Genomic DNA, 22,200 nt, shown 5'->3' on the forward strand with positions numbered 1-22,200 from the left:
AGGCAGATTGTAACAATGGTAACAGCTGTTTATTGTGAACAAATATATGCAGATTTGTGCCCTAGCCCCTATAGCTAAGTTGTGCCCTGCCCCCGTGCCAACTGAACTGGTGTCTAACATTCTGGCCTGAAGGGCCCTAACACTACGTCCAGGTGGATCCCCAGACGGTACAGCAGGAGTGGAAGCGCCCTGTGACCTGGGTCCCTGTTGGTAGGCGTCCTCTGGGGCAACCAGGTCTGGATGAGTCCGGCCGCTGCTCAGATGTCCCAGGTGGTGTGATGCCGCCCTGTTTTGCCCGCTGCCCACTGGATGCGCCAGAGACAGAATGGTGGGAGTTTGAGGTGCTGTGCCGTTCCGGCACCTCCTCTGTGGGAGTCACTGGCTTGGGCCCCATCACCTCCTCCTCCCTCAGGATGCCCGATGGGCCCTGGGCTACTCTATGGGACGGAAGTGCAAGCAGAGCTGTCCGCTGAGGCTCCCCCGCCACCTGGTGCTGCCAGTCCTGGAGGCCCGCTCTGGTCTCGACCAGGGTCTGCACGCTCGTGGCCATGGAGCACAGGGAGTGGACCATCTCTGTCTGGGACTGCGCCACCTCCCTCTGGAACTGGGCCACCTCCCTCTGTATGTGTGTCACATTGGCCAGCGCCTGGGCAATGCTGCCAATGTTCCCAGCCATGGCCTGCTGTGACTGGGCCACTGAGGAGCATCGCTGCAATAACCAAGTGGCTCTGGCACCTGAGGTGGCAGCCCTGTCCTGGGCCTCGACCAGTGCCTGCATAGAATGCCCCAGGCCTTGAACATGCTGATCTATGGCCGAAACCGTCGCCCCCAAGGCCTCCTCCACAGATGCCACCCGTGCGGTGTTCGCCTGGGTGGCACGCATGGTCGGCACCACCTCCTGCTGCTGCACGCGGTTGGACTCCTCCAACTGCACCTGCAGGTGCTGGATGCTCACCGACAACCCCTCGTGCAATCCCTGGCTCTGCGACTGCATCTCCACAATCGATGAGACTGTTTGGGGTGGATGGTGGTGTTGTGTGGGGGGTGGGAATAGTGCCAGAGTTACAGTGCTGCCGACTCACCCTGACCGCCCTGAGGAGGTGGTGATGTTTTTTTGGGCACTGATGGCCGGTGCGGGCGATGTTGCCCATGGCACTGACTATCTCTACCACTTGTGCCCAGGCACGATGAACGGCTGCTGACAGCCTTCTTCCCGGACCGGGGTAGGGGGTCATCCTCCACGCTGTCCAGGAGGGTCTCCAGTTTGGTGTCAGTGAAGCACGGGGCTGCTCTCCTTCCAGCCACCTTGATGACTGGGATGGTGTGTGTGGGGGGAGAACCGTTTATGTGCGGCTGCCTCCTGAGTGCCAATCACGGACCCGGCGAGTCCGGCACCATTTTTCATTGGGCTCGATTGTGTTCCACACAGCACCAGTCCTCGCCCATTAATCGTAGCAGAATCGGCGCAGGTATGGCGCCGGTTTTTCTGTCGTAAAAGTCCACAAATTCTCCGTTGGCATCAACACTTAGTCTCAGAAACGGAGAATCCCGCCCATCATCTTTTATGGAATGCTGCACTAACTTTCCTGCATAAATAAAATGCGATAGATCATCTTTTAAAACATAACTTTAACTCAATGCAGGTCCAGTTTTATAGCTGGGTCAAAATCCTGGAACTCCCTTCCGAAAAGCACTCTGGGCATGCCTGCACCACATGGCCTGTAACGGTTCAAGAGGGTGGTTCACCACCACTTTCTCAATGGTAATTAGGATGTGCAAGAAAAACTGGTTGGGCCAGTGTGTTCCCATCCAATGAACAAACAAAAAGTACCAGATCAAGTCTTGTTGCATAAATTAGGGGCTGGGTTCTTCTGCCCCGGCCCGCTCGCCGCAAGAACTCCATCGGCAAGCCGCGTAGAATGGAGAAGTCCATTGACCTCGGTCGGGATTCTCCGGTCGCCGGGCAAACTGACATATTCAAATATCACATTCCATAACAAAGCCTGCAGCATTTGGAGTTCCATTTTCACATTGATTTTGTTACTTTTGTCTAGTTATGATATTTCTTCCTTGTCTCCTTCTGGGGCCTCTGGGTTTTTGAACTAAGACACACCCAGGCAGGTTAGTATGGACAGTGACCCGGGACCGGGATCGAACCCGGGTCCTCGGCACCGTGAGGCAGCAGTGCTAACTGTGGTGTTCTTTGTGATTCTTGTTATCAGGATGGATGTTGTAGTGTTCACAAAGACCACAGAAGCTAAGTTCATCAACAAAGCTAACATTTATTACACTACTTATTAAAGCTTGACCACTCACTCCAATAGCAAGCAATAATCTAGTAATCTACAATCTACACTCTACTAACACTAGTCTGTACACACTATCTATAACTGTACTCTGCACTCTCTAGACCTTTCCTCTGCACTCTCTCCAGCCCTCTCCCAGAAGCCTGAGAGTCAATGCTTTACATAGTTCTGCATCTAGCTCCATCTAGTGGTCAATTATGATATTACATTAACCCTTTATATTCTAGACATTCTCTATAATGTCACATTAACCACTGTGCCACCGTGCTGCCCAGGAAGCCAGCGATCTTTTAGACATGCTTTTTTTTGTCCAACAGGACTGTTGTTGGCTCGTCTGTCTAATTTAATATTTGTTCACAGAAATGTCCCCATTCCAAGATCTTTGATCCCACCCAAGAAGCACAGCTGTGAATCTTCTGGGTTTGCAGTCTCGGCCTCATGGATAATCTTTGGACCCTCTGTGAATTTCAGAGTTTATTCCTGCATAATGTCTAATCCTGTTGCACTGATAGCATTGGGCTGAAATTGCAGGACATTAATCTCGCTTGTGGGGGTGGTTTGCTCCACAATATTGACATGGTTGCTGTGCTGGCCATTTTATGTATTGCTTTCCCTGACGTGGAGTTCCTTATGTCTTTGTTGCTTAACTAGCTGAACTGTGGGTTGGCCTCTGCAACACAATTTATTCTCTTCCCTTAAAATGGTTCTGTGCTGCTGAGAGAACAGCACTATGTGGGTTCCCTTTTCCACGGTTAGATCTTCCTTTGCTCGCAGGAGGTTAGAGAGTGTGTTAGCTGCTACTCCTACTGCTATTCTGTGTCTGACCAATTCCAATTTTAAATCTCTGTACTCACGACCTTCTAACATCCTGTACAGATGAATGAATCAACAGGTTCTTCTAACTCTTTTGAAGTTAATTTAGCTCTATTGAGTATTTTATTGCTTCTTAGATTAAAATCAATGTCAAATGATTTTAGTATCCCTTTGAATGTTGTGGATGATCAATTAATTCCATGTCCTGCAATAATTTTGTCCTCAATCGGGCCTACCACGTAAAGTACCATTTTCAGCTGCTCTTCTTATGACTTTTTACTTAACCTAAAGTAAGGCTATATCTTAAGAATCTTTTGCTCCAAAGTCTCCCAATTTGAGATTGATCTGGACCTTGGGTTAATCCAGTTGATAGTGTTCTGCTTTAAGAGCTTTTAGGATTTCACAATGGCATCACCGTTTATTCAGAATTGAAGGGATTCTGTTGAATTCAACCTTCTGCTTGCTTTTTAACCAAGCTGAACTGTCGCTATGTTCACAAAATATTTAATTAATTCCTTCTCTTTTTCTTTTCAGACAGCTCGAATGCCATGTGTTCAGGCTCAAGGATCAGATTCTGGCTATGGATTTCTTTCAACTGCACTTCTGACACCTTCATACTTTAATATGGAATTTTAAAAGATTGAGCTCACCTTGTAAGTTCTGCCAACTCTGCACCTTGAAGCAGCAAGTCCAAGGGTGATTCAGCGGAGTCTTTTCTGAAATAGAATAGAATCCCTAAAATGCAGAACGAGGCCATTTGGCTCATTGAGTCTGCATCGATGCTCCGAAAGAGCATACTACCTCCCCCCCCTTCCCTCCCCCCCCCAACCCCTCCCCACCACCCCATACCTCCCCCCCACCTCTCCCCACCACCCCATACCCCCCCAACCCCCCCAACCCACTCCGCCTATCCCCGTAACCTCACTGAACCTGCACATCTTTGGACTCTTAGGGGCAATTTAGCATGACCAAGCCATCTAACCTGCATGGGCTGGATTCTCCCAAAATGGGACTATGTCCACACGCCAGCGTAAAAATGCTGGCATTTCACTCCTGAATTTCTAATAAAAAAGATTAGTCGATTCACTCACCTGCAGCGGGCTAGCAGGGACCCAGAGTGATTCACACAGCTTTGGCTGCGGATACGGGCCCCTGCACTTCCGGTCTGGAGTCCGCACATGCGCACGCTGGCGGCAGCCTCCAGCGGCCGTGCCGAGTGCCACGGCGAACATAGACTGTGGAGGCAGCTCCAAAGTGTAGGCACCCCCGATCGGCCGCGCGCCCGAAGATCCGACCAGCCTGATCTGTCCCCCAACCACCCATAAGGCCCCCCCCGGGTGCCCAATCCCCCCGCCCCCCCACCAGAGCAGTCGTGGACTGAGTCCGCATCCGCCATGCGAGGTTCCCGAACGGCAATAGGTGGTGAGAACCACGCCGTCAGGGACTCAGCCGGTTGGGAGCCTCTGGCAATGGCCCCCCCCCCAGCCGCGCGGAGTACTCCGCGAACAACCCAATTCTCGGTTCCCGGAGAATAGCCGGACCGGCGCCGAGCCCGATTTTGGCGTGAAAGTTGAGTCTCCGCCCCCTCGCCAAACGCGATTTTGGTGCGGGGCTGTGGAGAACCCAACCCCATATCTTTGGACTGTGGGAGGGAACCGGAGCACCCGGAGGAAACCCGTGCAGTCACGGAGAGAAAGTGCAAACTCCATGCAGACAGTCACCCAAGGCCGGAATTGAACCCGGGTCCATGGTGCTGTGAGGCAGCAGTGCTAACCACTGTGCCACATCAGTTGCATTATGGGATTTTAAATTCATGTCTTAAACTTCCAAGCCGTTTTTTTGTAAGGGGGCTAAGACCTCAGTCTATATTTTTATCATATGTGTATTTTTCTCCTCAGATAATATCTAACATTTCAAAAACAGGACCTTTTAAAATGGCTGAAGCTATGTTCCTGTGACCCTGAACAAAGGGGCTATTTGACAGTATTGAAGAAATTGGAACCTCACTGATGTGTTAGGCAGGTCGGTTCGGTGTGGACTGCACTTGATGCACTGAACTGACTGGAGACGTTGTAGTCGCCTGACCAGACTTACTAGCTACCGCATGGTGTTTGCACTGTTCTGGCTCGTGGACTCTGACTGTCTCAGTTGCTGGGTCCAGAGAGAGTGGGAAACCTAGTGCCCTCTGGCTTTATAGTGGTGGTGTCCTGTCTGGTGATTGGCTGCACGGTGCTGTGTGCTTACTGGTCATCCTGTGTGTCAATCACTGCCTGTCTGCATCTCATTATATACATGCGTGGATATTATGACATCTCCCCCCTTTTAAAAAAAAAATACTAAGGTGTGGATGCTTATAAATATATATATATATATATGCCTGACTGTATACAGAAAGATGTCTAAACAAACGTATATACATAGGAACGTTGCGATGGTGCAGATACATGGCAAACAAGACGATATTTACAGAGGTCCAATTGGTGAAGTCACAAAAATGTACAAAGCTCAGTCTATAGATTTAGTCTTTGTGGCGGGTGACGAATTCTTGTTGATCGCCGCAGAGGCGGATTAGGAGCCGCCTGCGCTTGGAGAGGCGGATCGCTGGCATCGCGGTGGGCGCAGGATTGCTGGTAGACCGGTGGCCTCGTGGTAGGGTACGTCCGGAGAAGGCATCGTAGGCGAATTTGGATCACCCGTTCGTCAGAGGCCGGAAGGTTCGAGGCACACAACTGCACTTGGGCTTCTATGTGGCAGATGAAGTCACTTTGTCCATGCGGTGTGGTAATGGACCTGGACAGGGCATCTGCAACGATCAGCTCTTTACCTGGCGTGTAGACCAGTTCGAAGTCATAGCAGCGTAATTTAGAAGAATATGCTGTAACCGAGGTGTCATGTCATTTAAATCCTTCTGGATTATGTGGACGAGAGGCCTGTGGTCTGTCTCTACCGTGAATTTCGGCAGGCCATAAACATAGTCGTGGAACTTGACTATCCCTGTTAGGAGGCCCAGACACTCCTTCTCAATCTGAGCGTACCGTTGCTCAGTGGGCGTCATGGCCATGGAGCCCAGGACGCGGAGTCACCTCGCTGAAGGAGCACCACCCCAATGCCGTCCTGGCTTGCATCAGTTGATATCTTGGTTTCCTTGGTTGTGTCGAAGAACGCTAGGACCGGGGCTATTGTGAGTTTTGCTTTCAGCTCGCGCCATTCCTCTTCATGCGTGGGCAGCCACTGGAATTCCGTCGACTTTCTGACGAGATGGCGGAGGGCCGTGGTGTGGGATGCCATATTGGGAATGAATTTCCCGAGGAAGTTGACCATTCCGAGCAAGCGGAGGACCGGCTTTTTGTCCTCCGGGGTCTTCATGGCGTTGATCGCCGAGACCTGGTCGGTGTCTGGCCGTACGCCCTGCTGCGAGATGTGGTCACCTTGGAATTTGATCTCCGATTGACCAAATGAGCACTTGGCCCAGTTGAGCTGAAGACCATGTTCATGTTCAGAAAACCTGCTTGAGGCGAACGATGTGTTCCTGGGGCGTTGTGGACCAGATAATGACATCGTCAACGTACACTCGCACCCCCTCGATGCCCTCCATCATCTGTTCCATGATGCCATGAAATACTTCGGAGGCAGATATGATGCCAAAAGGCATCCGGTTGCAGCAGTAGCGACCAAACGTGGTGTTGAACGTGCTCAATTTGCGACTGGACGCGTCCAGCTGTATTTACCATAAACCCTTGGAGGCGTTGAGCTTAGTAAAGAATTTGGCATGAGCCATCTCACTGGTCAACTCTTCTTGTTTTGGTATCGGGTAATGCTCCCTCATGATGTTGCGGTTTAGATCCTTAGGGTCAATGCAAATGCGAAGCTCCCCTGACGGCTTCTTGACGCAGACCATGGAGCTGACCCAGTCTATGGCTCTGTAACCTTTGATATGATGCCCTGGTCTTGGAGGTCCTGTAAATGCTTCTTCAGACGATCCTTGAGGGGTGCCGGCACCCGGTGAGGTGCATGAATTACAGGGGTGGCGTTCGGCTTGAGCAGGATTTTGTATCGGTATGGGAGCGTGCCCATTCCGTCGAACACGCTGTGGTACTGCATGATGATGTCATCTATGTCGGCTTGCAAGTTTCCATCGGGCGAGGCCATCGCCGGTGATGATGACATGGTGTGGACACGTTGAACAAGGTCCAGGAGCTTTCAGGCACGAGCACTGAGCAGAAATGCTCTGTCAGGCCCGACAATTTCAAACCACAGCGTCGCCTTGATCGCCTTGTTGGATACCCCCAGTTGACACGAGCCACTGGCAGCTATGGTGTTGCCATTGTAGTCAAGGAGCTGGCAGGCCGGTGGAAGAATGCTTGGTTTGGCGCGGATGGTGTCGAGGTCGGATTTCGAGATGAGGTTCGCCGCTGCGCCAGTGTCCAGTTTGAATCGGATGCGAGCCTTGTTCACTGTGAGGACAGCAGACCACACGTCATCGGGATCCACATTGAGGATTGAGAGGCGTTTCGCCGTTGTGGTGGAAGGCAGCGCATGTGTAGTTATGATGCCCACCCGGTATGGGGACTTGAGGCACTCAGCATCAGGGTCCGTTGGGCTGCCGGGATCAGAATCTGGCATGCCTTGTTGTATTGAGCGGGCACTTCTGCACCGCAGCTGGGATCGCTGGCTGCTGAGCGATGGAGCAGATCTGCAAAGGGCTGCGTAGTGGCCAAGCTTGCCACACTGTAGACACCGCCGTCCTTTTGCTGGACATTGCTGCTTTAAATGGACGGAGCCACAATTGGGACTCATCATGACGCCGACGTCAGCGCGTTCCGTGCGCCATCGCGCATGCGCAGTGCGATGGGTCGATGTACACACCTGTGCAATCGGGTTGTCGGGCTCGTCGTCCACTCGGTCGTGGCGTGCATGCGCAGGGACCGGGGAAAAGCGCGAGGAATGGCCACTCTCCTCGATGCTCAGACCCTGCATTTGTGCAATGGCCTGCACCCTTTCTGCCTCGTGGGAGGCCAGCTTCGCAGTTTCTGTCACCCTGATGTGGGAGTAACGATTCTTAGCATGCTCATGGACAACGCAGGTCTCGATAGCGACAGAGAGGGTCAACTGTTTGACTTTCAGGAGCTGCTGCCGAAGGGAGTCGGAGTGGACCCCGAAAACGATCTGATCCCGGATCATGGAATCAGCCGTCGAGTCATAGTTACATGACTGCGCGAGGATGCGGAGATGGATCACGAAGGACTGAAAAGGTTCATCATTACCCTGAAGCCTCTGTTGGAAAACGTACCGTTCAAAGCTCTCATTCACCTCAATGTCGCAGTGGCTGTCAAACTTCAGCAGGACTGTTTTGAATTTTGTTTTGGTTTCGCCGTCAGCGAACGCGAGAGAGTTGTAGATGTGGATGGCGTGGTCCCCCGCGGTGGAGAGTAATAGCGCGATCTTCCTGGCATCCAATTCTGCTTCGAGGTCGGAGGCCTCGATGTCTCAGAGGAACTTTTGCTTGAAGAGCTTCCAATTTGCGCCGAGGTTGCCGGATATGCGGGGCTGCGGAGGAGGCTGGATGTTTTCCATGTCACCGGATGGCTGCTTGATGGTCAATGCTGATTCACTCGGGGTAGGTCCGTCAATTTTCAGTATCACTCCGTGGTACCATGATGTGTTAGGCAGGTCGATTCGGTGTGGACTGCACTTGATGCAGCGATGCGAGAAACAGACCTCTAACACTGTAGAAGATCCAACACGGTTTTATTGAACAATAGAACTAACAGACATATTCAGCTGTGGGTCGACACTATACTGAACTGACTGGAGACCTTGTACTAGCCTGACCAGACTTACTAGCTACCGCATGGTGTTTGCACTGTGCTAGCCCGTGGATTCTGACCGGCTCAGTGGCTGGGTCCAGAGAGAGCGGGAAACCTAGTGCCCTCTGGCTTTATAGTGGCGGTGTCCTGTCTGGTGATTGGCTGCACTGTGCTGTCTGCTTACTGGTCATCCTGTGTGCCAATCACAGCCTGTCTGCACTTCATTATATACATGCGTGGATATTATGACACTCACTATCTCTGAAGAGACCCTAGAACTTTCCTCAATATTTAATGGTTGGGACATTTAACAATTTTGGGGACCTCGATGAGATAAATACATCTTTTGTCAAAGGTGATGTGAAGAGATGCAAGTCATGTGACATGAACCTCTAGCTGGGAGAACCAATTATACTGTCTTGCTGTGCTGCAAAGCTCAGTCTGCCATTTTCCCATCTTTCTAGCAGCAACATAGAAAAGGGGCAGCAAAAGTGATTGGTTACAGTGCGGAACAAGGGGCCAAACAAAGCAAATACATGAGCAAGAGCAGCATAGGGTGTTGTGAATAGTGTTCTTACAGGGAACAGATCAGTCCGAGGGGAGAGTCATTGAGGAGTCTTGTAGCTGTAGGGAAGAAGCTGTTCCTATGTCTGGATGTGCGGGTCTTCTGACTACTGTACCTTCTGCCTGATGGGAGGGTCTGGAAGAAGGCAATGCCAGGGTGGGAGGGGTCTCTGATAATGATGTCTGCATTCCTGAGGCAGCGGGAGGTGTATACAGAATCAATGTGAGGGTAGCAAGCTTGTGTGATGCGTTGGGCTGAGTTCACCACACTCTGCAGTTTCTCGTGATCTTGGACTGAGCAGTTGCCGCACCAGGCTGTGATGCAGCCGGATAGGATGCTTTCTATCGCACATCTGTAGATGTTTGTGAGAATCGATGCAGACATGCCGAATGTCTTTAGCTTCCTTAGGAAGTAGAGATGTTGTTGGGTTTTCTTGACTTTTGCATCAACGTGAGTGGACCAGGACAGATTGTTGGTGATGGTGACCCTCAGTTCAGAGCCATTGATGCAGACGGGAGTGTGTGTCGTGCTATGCTTCCTGAAGTCGATGATCAGTTCCTTGGTCTTTCCGACATTTAGAGAGAGGTTGTTTTCGGTACACCATGCAACCAAGTGATTTATCTCCCTCCTGTAGTCTGATTCATCATTGCTTGAGATACGGCTCACCACAGTCGCGTCATCCGCAAACGTATAGATTGAGTTGGAGTTAAATCTTGCCACACAACCATATGTGTACAGGGAGTACAGCAGAGGACTGAGCATACATCCTTGCGGGGCTCCGGGGTCGAGGACTATTGTGGAGCAGGTGCTGTTGCCTATCCTGACAGATTGCAGTCTGTTGGTGAGGAAATCGAGGATCCAGCTGCACAGGGAGGGGGTCAAGTCCAAGATTGCAGGGTTTGGTTATTCGTCTTGTCGGGATAATGGTCTTGAAGGGGGAGCTGTAGTCGATGAACAGCAGTCTTACATAGGTGTCCTTGTTGTCGAGGTGTTCAAGTGTTGATTGTAGAGTGTGGATATGGATATGGAGGAGTGGAAGTGGGATCCAAGGGAGGACAAAGGGTGGGCATGGAGAAGTGAAACATGGAAGGTCCTGATGTACTGGTGTGGTTGCGGGGGGGGGGGGGGGGGGGGGGGGGGGGGGGGGGGGGGATGGGCTCGTTTGTAGCTCACTGTATCTGCTGCGTTGTCTGCTGACAGCCGATTCACCAATGAAAAACTTCACCCACTGCTTGATTGCATGGGTATCCTGTGCGTACTTTAAATTAAAATGACACAGAAAGCAGCAAAAAGCAAGAGGATGGAACTGGTGCTCGTTTCCTGTTCCATCAGGAGCGGCATGCAATCGTCAAAATTCCACCCAGTATCTTGACCGAACATGTCCATTTTTAACACATTACTGAAAATGGAATGTAGTTTTGTCCATCACAAATCAGTTCTTTTTCTTTATCAATGTCAGGTGAGTGACAACAACTGAGCAAATTCTGATCGACCATTCATTAATTTAAAATGTCTGCAAACAGATCCAAAAGCTGTCGTAAAACTAATTGCGTAGAGCACCTTAGATGTTTTAGGGCCACTGTATATTGCCTGTAGTTAGTAGTGTAGCAAATGTAGCACTGATGGCAAAGCAGAGAAAACACGAGTGGAATGTCGACCAAAATCTCAAGCAGGCTGGAATACAACAGTGAAGAGGTTATTCTTTAGTTGCATGGATCTTTGATCCGAACCCCTTTGGGATCTCTAGCATTCAGTTTTGCACATCACACCTGAGGAAGCATATATTAGTCTTTGAGGAGGTGCATCACAGATTCACCAGAATGATGTGGTGGTTTAGAAGTTTACATCATGAGGGCAGCACGGTGGTGCAGTGGTTAGCACTGCTGCCTCGCGGCGCCAAGGTCCCAGGTTCGATCCCAACCCCGGGTTCACTGTCCGTGTTGAGTTTGCACATTCTCCCCATGTCTGTGTGGATCTCACCCCACAACCTAAAGATGTGCAGGGTAGGTGGGTTGACCACGCTAAATTGTCCCTCATTTGGAAAAACTTACGTTATGAGGACAGGTTGGGTTACTTAATTCATATACCCCTGAGTGCAAAAGATTAAAGGATCAATGTATTGAAGTACTGAAGATACTAGATGGATTTAAAAGGGAAGGGATGGAGCAACTGGCCCAGATTTCTGCATGATAGAGAGTCTCTCCGTCATGTCAAAGATCCTGAAAATTCAAAGTTTCAAAGTGCCGCCCTGAACCCAGAGTTCCCCATCTTTGCAGGGGCAGGACCGGAGTCGGGGTGGGAGCGGTGCTGGGTGGGATTTCATGGATGCACGATTCCCAGAGGGAGTCGGCCATTTAAAGCACCAGTTGCCTTTATTGAAGTGGGATTTGGGTAGGTGAGGAGTGCAGAGTAGATAGGTCAGGTAGGAGCAGATCTGAGCTTGGTGGAATTGTTTGGTTACTGATGCGACCATCAATTCACATGAGACGGAGAGAGTGAACAGTGGTTTTAATCAGCTAGAACTGTGCCTGCCTGCGACTGCTCTGTACTGAGTGCCGCCTATCTATATACCTCCCCCGAGGAGGCAGAGCCATAGGCGGAGCCCACAAGGGCATCAACATAATACAATACAATGTAATATAATACAATGGTGAATGGTAGCAGTAATACATTCACCACAGTTACCCCTTTGCATTGATAATGTACCCCTTTGGTTAGGGCCCCAAGACACCTTTGAGAGAGGTATACCACCCTTCAGGGGAGGAAAGGCACCTTTGGTATTTTTCAAATTATACATGATGGCCCATAGCTTCCTAGAGGGTTCACAACTCTAAGTCACTGGTGAGCCATGTGACGACCTGGAAGTACTAAAAGCACGCAGCGTTTAAACTCCCGCCCGTTTTTAATCTGACAGCTGGAAGCTCTGCGCCGCTGAAGGAAAAATCCAGCTGCAGCACTAACACTTACTCGAATATTGGGTGAGTTTTTACACCTTTTTATTTACACCAAAATTTTTTAGTCTGGCAGAGGCAGGAGACATTTTTTTGGTAGGTTAAAGTTTTATATTAATAGTACTTAGTGTTTATAAATATGCTTAAAATGCAAATACAATGAAAGGAAGATATATATATTTTTTAACTTTTGTTTGTCATGAGGCTGTTAATTCCATGAAAAGGATATCTTACTCTATAAGGTGAGTTGGAAGTCACAGAAGGTGAAAATTGTTTTTTTAAACTTTGGTTTGGCATGAGAATGTTAATTCCATTAAGGGAACTGTCATAATATACACCAGTATATTATGGTGCCGACACACACACACACACTGATGGACATGCAGTGGGACCAATCAGCATACACAACACCGCAGCAAGTGAGAGCACACGCACTATAAAGACAGGGGACGGGAGAGTTCCCGCTCATTCTAGTAGCAGCCAGCTTGGAGCACAGAGCTCACAGCCTGCAACACAGACATTCACCATGTGCTGAGTGCATCACCTGGTTAGGGCTAGGCAAGGGTCAACAGTTAATGCTGGTATTGCATTTACCCACAGTTCAAGTATGTTAATATAGTTAACCTTATAATAAAATAGAGTTGCACCACTGTTGGTGTTGGTGACCTGTTTGTGATCCTGAACACCCAACACATCAGGAACTATAATGAATAGAATGCAGTGATCACTCGGTAATGGGTATGATTACCGGTAATGGGTCCTCCTAAGATACTCCGTATTACTGATCACGGGTTCTGTGGGTCCTTGCATGGCTGATGAGCCCAATCCTAGAGCCATATCTTCAATCACTCACTTGGCAGGAGTTTCCAAAAGGTGGCATCAGTCCTTGGACTCTAATTCACTGGTATTCCAGGCTCCTTTTCCAGGCCTCCTCTTGCCGTTGGGTGTTCTCGAAGAATTGTGACCCTTCAATCAGGAGGTTCCTCCAAGTAGGTCTCTTCTGAGCAAACAAGTAGGCTGCTTTGACAAAGGGTCATCTGAACGCGATACATTAGCTCTTTTCTCTCCCTACAGATGCTCCCAGGCCTGCTGAGATTTTCTCTTTGGTTTCTTCTGAGCAAAAGTCTCCCTGGGCATTGACATCTATGTTCCATTTCTTGAGTTAAGCCTACTAGGTGTCTTTGAAGAGCTTCCTTGGATCTCCTCCTATTCAGGATCCTTCCTTGAGCTGGGTGAAGAAGATTTGCTTTGGCAGTTGGGACTCTGACATCCTAAGAATATAGCCAACCAGCGGAGTTGGTTTCGGATGGTCATGGCCTCAATATTGGTCTTATTGACTGCTCCAAGGACACTAATGGTAGCACGGCTGTCCTCCCAGCTGATTCAGAGCTAAAGTACATTTGGATTTTGCAATGTATTTTAAGCTGAGTTGTTTACAAGTCTCCCTGATGTAATGTTCATTCTTAGAAGCCTCAGTGATTACTTCAAATGCTTTAACAAAGTTTACTGCCTTGTTAATATATGCAAGCCTCCTGTGGGCTAATGTGAACTATCTGACTGACAGGTATTGCAGTGAATCAACCACCCACCCTTTTGAGTGTACAGGCAAAAGACATTCTGAAATGATGTCAGAGGAGGTGTGTGCCAGGACACTGAGCTTCAGCAGTTGCTGCTTTTGGACATTGAGCTTGTCAATTAATAATTGTCAAAGCCCTCCCCTTCCCCCCCCCCCCCCCCTTTTCCCTCCCTCCCCCTTCCCTTTACAAATAGATGGGACCATTGTGTTTAAGTGAGAAAATATATTTTATTGCAAGAAATGTGTAAACGTTGAGGCAGTTTTATGTAATTGTTCAGCTGATAATGTTAAACGTTAAGTTAAATGTTGACTGGTTTCAAAGTTTTGGATTTATAAAATTATTTTTGTTAATGTGTTTCACATTAAACTTCACAAGCTTCTACAAATATCTTACTGAAACATCACAACACAACATTTAAGTGAGATAATTATAAATGAATAAGATAATTGAGGCAGAAACATATTTAACATGGTGGCACACAAGTTAGCACTATTGCCTCACAACACCAGCGACCCGTGTTCAATTCAGACCTTTTAAAAAAATAAATTTAGAGTACCCAATTATTTTTTTTCCAATTAAGGGGCAATTTAGCATGGCCAATCCACCTAACCTGCACATCTTTGGGTTGTGGGGGTGAAACCCACGCGGACATGGAGAGAATGTGAAAACTCCAAAAGGACAGTGGCCCAGGGCCAGGATTCGAACCTTGGTCCTCAGCGCCGCAGTCCCAGTGCTATCCACTGCGCCACATGCCACCCAACACAGGTGGACATTGGCGAGGCACTGCAGAGCATGGCCTGGTCCAGAGGGGCACCGCCGACGGTGTCAACACCATGGTGCAGACATTGAGGAGCCGCCAAGGTTGGCAGAGTCAGATGGTGCAGGGACCTCAGGAGTTCAATCCAGCTGCCCCTCCTCCCAAAGGTAACCCCCAAGGCCCTATGGGCACTGACCGGGAGGCTGGAGTGCTGGAGGCCAACACGAGCTCCCTAAAGGGAGACAACTGCGAGTCCCCCCACCTGACAACTGCATATCTCGGAGTCAGCCAGCGGAATAGAGAGGCACAGCGAGGCATGTGCCGCCAGCTAGCCAGCCGGGGCCCTCCGGCCCCAGACCCGCCAAGGGGTCCGCCAGACCCTCCGGCAAGCTGGCAAGGGGCAGCAAAGGTCAGGGCATGGTAAATAGCAGGCTGCCTCCACCTCTGATGTCCATCATGGGGATACACCTAAACATAGCGGCAGGGCACGGAGGATGAAGCACATTGAGAATCACCGAGGGGGCACTGGGGGAAGGGGGCATGGCACCATCGGTAGCTAGGGACAATTAGGGTCACAATTGTTCACCATTAAAACACGTTACACCCAAGACATGTGAAGCCTCTGTCACTTTATTCCCCCACTCCCCCCGAAGCATACCACGTGCAGATGATGGGTGTGAGCGCCCTGTGAGCAAACAGACAGGAGTCAGACTATGACATAGATTGAGGAGCATCAAGAACTCAGCTCACAGTGGGTTAACATCACCCTCCTGCCTTGAATATTGAACCACCGACAGTGCCCACACAGGCCCATCGCTCTGGAGTGAAGTAACACAGAACCTGAGAGGGTGGAACAGGGCAACTGGGGGGGTTGGGCATGGGACCAAATGGGTGTGTGAATGGTTGGGGGGGGAGGGAGAGGCAGACCAGTGGGGGGGAGGAGGGGGGATGATGGGTGGGAAGGGGAGAGGGGTGAGATGATGAATGAAGCCACGTCAAATGAGAAGGGGCCGAGGGTGAGAGCCTCCCTGCATCTCAAGGCATGCCAGACCCTCGCTGATGCTGCCTGTCCTCCAATCTCCGGCTGCTCCCACGGGTCCTCCCAAGGGCTCGTCCTCCAGACCCTCCTAGTCCGCTCCTCCTCGTCCTCCTCCTCTAATGAGGCCGCATATTCCTTATCTTCCACCTCCAGCACGTTGTCACGCTGCTGTGCCAGGTTTGGAGGGCACAGCAGATCACCACTAAGAGAGCGACCTTCCAGTACGTGTACTGCAGTGCACTACCAGGAACCACATTTTCAGCAGTCTGATGCAGTGCTCTATGACAGCCCAGGTGTGGGGCGACAGAGTGGCCCAGCGGTTAGCACTGCTGCCTCATGGCGGCGAGGACCTCAGTTCGATCATGGCCCTGGGTTACTACCATGTGGAGTTTGCACATTCTCCCCATGCTTGCGTGGATTTCGCCCCCACAACCCAAAGATGTGTAGGGTAGGTGGATTGGCCACGCTAAATTGTCCCTTAATTAAAAATATTAAATCGAAAAAAAAATTAGAGCCCGGGTGGCCTGATGAGCCTCGTTATATAGGGTCTCCACATCGGTCTCCAGCCTCCACACTGGCATCATTAGCCAGGACCTCAGCGGTTACCCCTTATCCCCACGAGCCAAGAGGTCAGTGATCTCTGACTGCCCCAGGATTTAGCTGTCGTGCACACCCACTGGGAAGCGTGCACACACGTGCATGATCTTCAGTTGGTGGTCACAAACAAGTTGAACGTTCAGGAAGTGAAACATCTCCATGTTATTGAAGGGTGCTTCCAGACCGCCCAGTGCGTGCCATCTATTACCCCCGGTCCTGGGGCACCCCGGCTATTGCATCTTGATGGGCCTGGTCCAGGTCAAAGTTTATATAGTCAGCTGCCTGGGCAAGCAGGGCACCTGTGACTTCACAGATGCACCTGTGGGCTGTTGATTGGGACATGCCGCACATGTCCCCGCTCAATCCCTGGAGTGCACCCGAGGCGTAAAAGGTCAGGGCTGCGGTGACCTTGATGGCAACCGAGAGCATGTATCCTCCTCCTCCACGTAGTGCCAAGTCAGCAAGGTCATGGCACAGGTGCCACACCATCCCGTGGTTGAGGCGGAGTCTCCTGTAGCACATGCTGTTTGACATCTCTTCTAATGACCAGCGATGCCTGTACACATCGGGCTGTCACCAGCCTCCCCCTGTGGGTCCTTCCCTGGCCTGATGGGCGGCCGGGTCCTGCAGAAGTGGGGAGGGCCTGTGCACATGGGCTGCCAGCCTCTGTCGACGCTGCTGCCTCCGCCTCTCTGGCGTCTGGCTGCCTGGACTGCCTCCGCAGCAGCTGTGAGGTCTACAATATTATCCATCCTGTGATTGGAGAGGGTGAGAGACCGACAATCAGTTATGGCTTCCACACTTCAAATCCCCCAAGCCTCCCCACCCTTACGCTTCCCCACCTCTCAGAGTGCCATGCAACAAACTGGTTGTGCTTGGGGACCCCGCCCTGCTCACGCACCCCTGACAACAGCAGGGACCCCTGGATGCAGACCCCAGACCCTCGTTGGGAACTTTACTTGGACCGGGCGCCGTCCCCGTCCCCGATTCATACACCAACCCTCTGGACGCGGGGATATCCCAGTGCTGAATTCCAGTTCTTGGGTTTGATTGTTGGCTGCTGCCGATGTGGTGTTGATGCTTCCAGTGTTCAGGCAAAGTGTCCAGGCCTCACGGTCTGGCACTTATGCAGTGCGAACGTCACTTGTCACTTATCAACCCAAGCCTAAATATTATCCAGGTCATGCTGCCTATGGCATCCACCTGAGGAAGGAGCAGTGCTCCGAAAGCTAATGATTCGAAACAATCCTGGTGGACTTTAACCTGGTGTTGTAAGACTTCTTACTGTGCTCACCCCAGTCCAATGCCAGCATCTCCACATCATGCTGCTTATGGGCATGGATTGCTTCAGTATCTGAGCAGTGGTAAATGGTGCTGCACATTGTGCAGTCCTCTGCGAATATTCCCACTTCTGACCTTATAGTGGAGGAAAAGTCATTGATGAAGCAGCTTTAGAGGGTTGGATCTAGGATACTGCTGTGAGGAGCTCCTGCAGCAATATCTTGGGATAGAGGTGATTGACCTCCAACAACCACAACCATCTTCCTTTGTGCTGGCTATGAGTCCAGCCAGTGTAGAGCTTTCCCCTGATTTCCACTGAATTCAGTTTTGCTTGGGCTCTTTGATGCCACACTCAGTGAAATGCTTCCTTGATGTCAAGGACAGTTACTCTCCGCTCAACTCTTGAGTTTCAGCACTTTTATCCATATTTGGAGCAAGACAGTAATGAGTTCAGGGGTTAAGTGGCCCTGGTGGAATCCAAAATGAGCATCAGCGAGCAGCTTTATTGCTGAGTAAGTGCCACTTGATAGCACTGTCGAAGACCGCTTCCATCACTTTGCTGATGATTCAGAGTGGCCTGCAGGGGAGCTAATTGCCTGGGTTGCATTTATCCTGCCTTTTGTGGATAAAACCATGAGGTGAAGTGCCTAAAACTGAGCGGAGTACTCCAGAGCAGTCTGAACAAATCAAGTTAACTTCTTCCCCTTTGTGTTCCAGCTCCTGTGAGATAACAGTGAACGATCCATGAGTCTTTTTGATCATTTTTTGTACCGATGCACCATCATTTAGTGATTTGTGTACCTGGACATCAAAATTCCTTTGATCCTCTTAGTTTCTCACCATTAATAAAATATTCTGATTTTCTTGGATCCAAAATGGATGATGTCACATGTCATGTAATTGAGATTCTGTTGAATGTTTTAAAGTAAAAGGTCTGAGATGTCATGAGTCACCTTTGTGAGTTGGGATTGAACGTGGGACGCCCTGATGAGTCTTTATTTTTCCTTTGCGCCTGCAACTAGGGGCATATTTTGGTGGATTAATATTTAGACTCAATAGCCAGCTTGAAGCCAACAGAAATACCCATGGATTGTGATCACATTTCACCATGTAAAAGGTGAGGAAATCTGATTCACGGATCAAGTTTTATGATGAGAATTAGCATAGAAGAAATGTTTTTGTTTGACTTCCTGAGGAGATTAATAAAATGTGCAATTGCCTTAAGTAGTTCATTTAGTGTTTATTGTTAAGTGGATGTATTTATTGGATTATGTTCTGTGCCATAGTCTAATTGAATGTATATTCTTCCAAAATCAGAGAGATCACATGGCAGTTTGTCATATATTCCAGTTAGCTGACCAAGTAACAAAGGTTTCTGGTTGAACTGCTGGATCTCATTTCATAGATATTGGTATATCTAGACATTGGACAGATCTGGGCATGCATGGGTTTAGCAGATGGAAGGTCCATATGGAGGAATGGCCAATGACACTGAATCCAATTGGAATAGTTAGCGTAAAAACTCTAAAATATGATACACCTATTAATATATAAATATTATTAAAATATCTTCGTGCAATCACACTATATTAGCAATTTTACAAATGTTCTCAGTCTATTGTTTTACCAAATATGGGGACATAATTAGGACAAATTAGTGAACAATTTGTAAGCAAAGACCACCATTTCATCCTCTTGAGATTGCAAGTTACTTCAAACCATGAAGAAAGAAATATTAGGAAGACGTCAAGCTTGAAAATCAACCCCAGCGCCAAACAGACAAATTTAGTCCATTAGTTTGAGAAAAAAAAATCATTCGAAACTATGCTTCTTCCTCTGAAGTAAATAACCTTAATTGTTCAGGCCTACCTGATAAAAACAGACTCCTGAGGAAAATCTTTGCCCTGGTTACTTTTCTCTGCATCTTCCTTGCAGCCTCAATATCGTCACCATCTTCCGGGGCCCGAACGGGACGCAAAGCTCCAAATTCAGAAGTAGCAAAGTCTTGTACAGCCTATAGTGCTGTTTATTTTATACAAGACAAAACAATTTGGTCATCATTTGATTTGCCTATTGTTACCTCATACTGCTTGTGAAACTTTAGTGAGTTATCAACTATTATCTCCCTGTCTCTCTTTTGGGTAATCTTTAGTCACATGATACAAACACAGAGGCTGGAATTCTCCGGTCGTCAGGATTCACTTTCCCACTGGTAGCGTACCTCTGGCAGCGGGTTTCATGGCGACGTGGGGTGGAAATAGGAAATCCCATTGACAAGCAGCTGGAGGATAGATCCTGCCACCAGCGAACAATGCGCGGCCGGGAAAGAAGCGGCTGGTGAATGGGAGAATCCAGCCCAGAGTTTTGACCTTAATCTATATAAATTAGCTTGCAACATGTTGATAATAATAATAATCCTTATTGTCACAAGTAGGCTTACATTAGCACTGCAATGAAGCTACTGTGAAAATCTCCTAGTCGCCACATTCCGGCGTCTGTTCGAATACACAGAGGGAGAATTCAGAATGTCCAAATTACCTAACAGCACATATTTCTGGACTTGTGGGAGGAAACCGTATGCAATTCGCAAACCGCTGCAACCGGTCCACATTTCCCTGGCCCTACACTCATCCCTAGAGCATCTCGAAAACAAGGACTCCTACATTAGACTCCTATTTATTGACTACAGCTCCGCCTTCAACACCATAATCCCAGCCAAGCTCATATCAAAGCTCCAAAACCTAGGACTTGGCTGCCCACTCTGCAACTGGATCCTCAATTTTCTGACTAACAGACCACAATCAGTAAGAATGAACAACAACACCTCCTCCACAATAGTCCTCAACACCGGCGCCCCGCAAGGCTGCGTATTTAGCCCCCTACTCTACTCCCTGTACACACACGACTGCATGGCAAAACTTGGTTCCAACTCCATCTACAAGTTTGCTGACGATACGACCATAGTGGGCCGGATCTCGAATAACGATGAGTCCGAATACAGGAGGGAGATAGAGAACCTAGTGGAGTGGTGTAGCGACAACAATCTCTCCCTCAATGCCAGCAAAACTAAAGAGCTGGTAATTGACTTCAGGAAGCAAAGTACTGTACACACCCCTGTCAGCATCAACGGGACCGAGGTGGAGATGGTTAGCAGTTTCAAATTCCTAGGGGTGCACATCTCCAAAAATCTGTCCTGGTCCACACACGTCGACGCTACCACCAAGAAAGCACAACAGCGCCTATACTTCCTCAGGAAACTAAGGAAATTCGGCATGTCCACATTGACTCTTACCAACTTTTACAGATGCACCATAGAAAGCATCCTATCGGGCTGCATCACAGCCTGGTATGGCAACTGCTCGGCCCAGGACCGCAAGAAACTTCAGAGAGTCGTGAACACCGCCCAGTCCATCACATGAACCTGCCTCCCATCCATTGACTCCATCTACACCTCCCACTGCCTGGGGAAAGCGGGCAGTATAATCAAAGATCCCTCCCATCTGGCTATCTCACTTTTCCAACTTCTTCCATCGGGCAGGAGATACAGAAGTCTGAGAACACGCACGACAGACTCAAAAACAGCTTCTTCCCCACTGTCACCAGACTCCTAAATGACCCACTTATGGACTGACTTCATTAACCCTACACCCTGTATGCTTCATCCGATGCCAGTGCTTATGTATTACATTGTATATGTTGTGTTGCCCTATTATGTATTTTCTTTTATTCCCTTTTCTTCTCATGTACTTAATGATCTGTTGAGCTGCTCGCAGAAAAATACTTTTCACTGTACCTCGGTACACGTGACAATAAACAAATCCAATCCAATCCAATCCACCTGCAGACATGGCGAGAACATGCAGACTCCGCACAGGCAGTGACTCAAGCCTGGAATCGAACCTGGGACCCTGGCGCTGTGAAGCTACCATGCTGCCCCAAAATAGATTTGGTCTATTTTGCTAAGTCATGTGTGCATTTTCATGCCAACAGATCATTTAATAATGCCTCATTCAAATCATTAGTGAAAATTCTTTTTTTTATATACATTTAGAGTACCCAATCAATTTCTTCCAATTAAGGGGCAATTTAGCATGGCCAATCCACCTAGCCTGCACATCTTTGGGTTGTGGGGCGAAACCCACGTAAACACGAGGAGAATGTGCAAACTCCACATGGACAGTGACCCAGAGCCGGGATCGAACCTGGGACCTCGGCGCCGTGAGGCAACAGGGCTAACCCACTGCGCCACCGTGCTGCCCTCATTGGTGAAAATTCTGAAGAGTTATAGTCCCAACACAGAAACCTTGTGGAACTCTACCCAGGAACAGGCCTTATTCCAATCTGTAAATGCCAAATAGAACCATAGAATTATACAGTTCAGAAGCAGGCCATTCAGCCCATCGTATATGTGCCAGTTCTTTGAAACAACTTTCCAATGAATTAATCTTCCTTTTCCAAGAGCCTTGCAAACTTTTCCCAAATAATTCAGGTCCTGTCAAATATGAAG

The 22,200-nt window shown here is 49.2% G+C and overlaps 1 long non-coding RNA gene across 1 annotated transcript; it reads left to right on the top strand.

The window, feature by feature from the left end:
- The first annotated feature begins 2,880 nt into the window (after nucleotides 1-2,880).
- On the top strand, nucleotides 2,881-14,158 carry LOC140411656 (uncharacterized). The gene is made up of 3 exons (XR_011940933.1): nucleotides 2,881-3,083; nucleotides 3,654-3,772; nucleotides 13,517-14,158. It is a non-coding gene; the product is annotated as an uncharacterized lncRNA (long non-coding RNA).
- The last annotated feature ends 8,042 nt before the right edge of the window (nucleotides 14,159-22,200 follow it).

The sequence above is a fragment of the Scyliorhinus torazame genome, chromosome 4 (genome assembly GCF_047496885.1).
Source record: "Scyliorhinus torazame isolate Kashiwa2021f chromosome 4, sScyTor2.1, whole genome shotgun sequence".
NCBI lineage: Eukaryota > Metazoa > Chordata > Chondrichthyes > Carcharhiniformes > Scyliorhinidae > Scyliorhinus > Scyliorhinus torazame.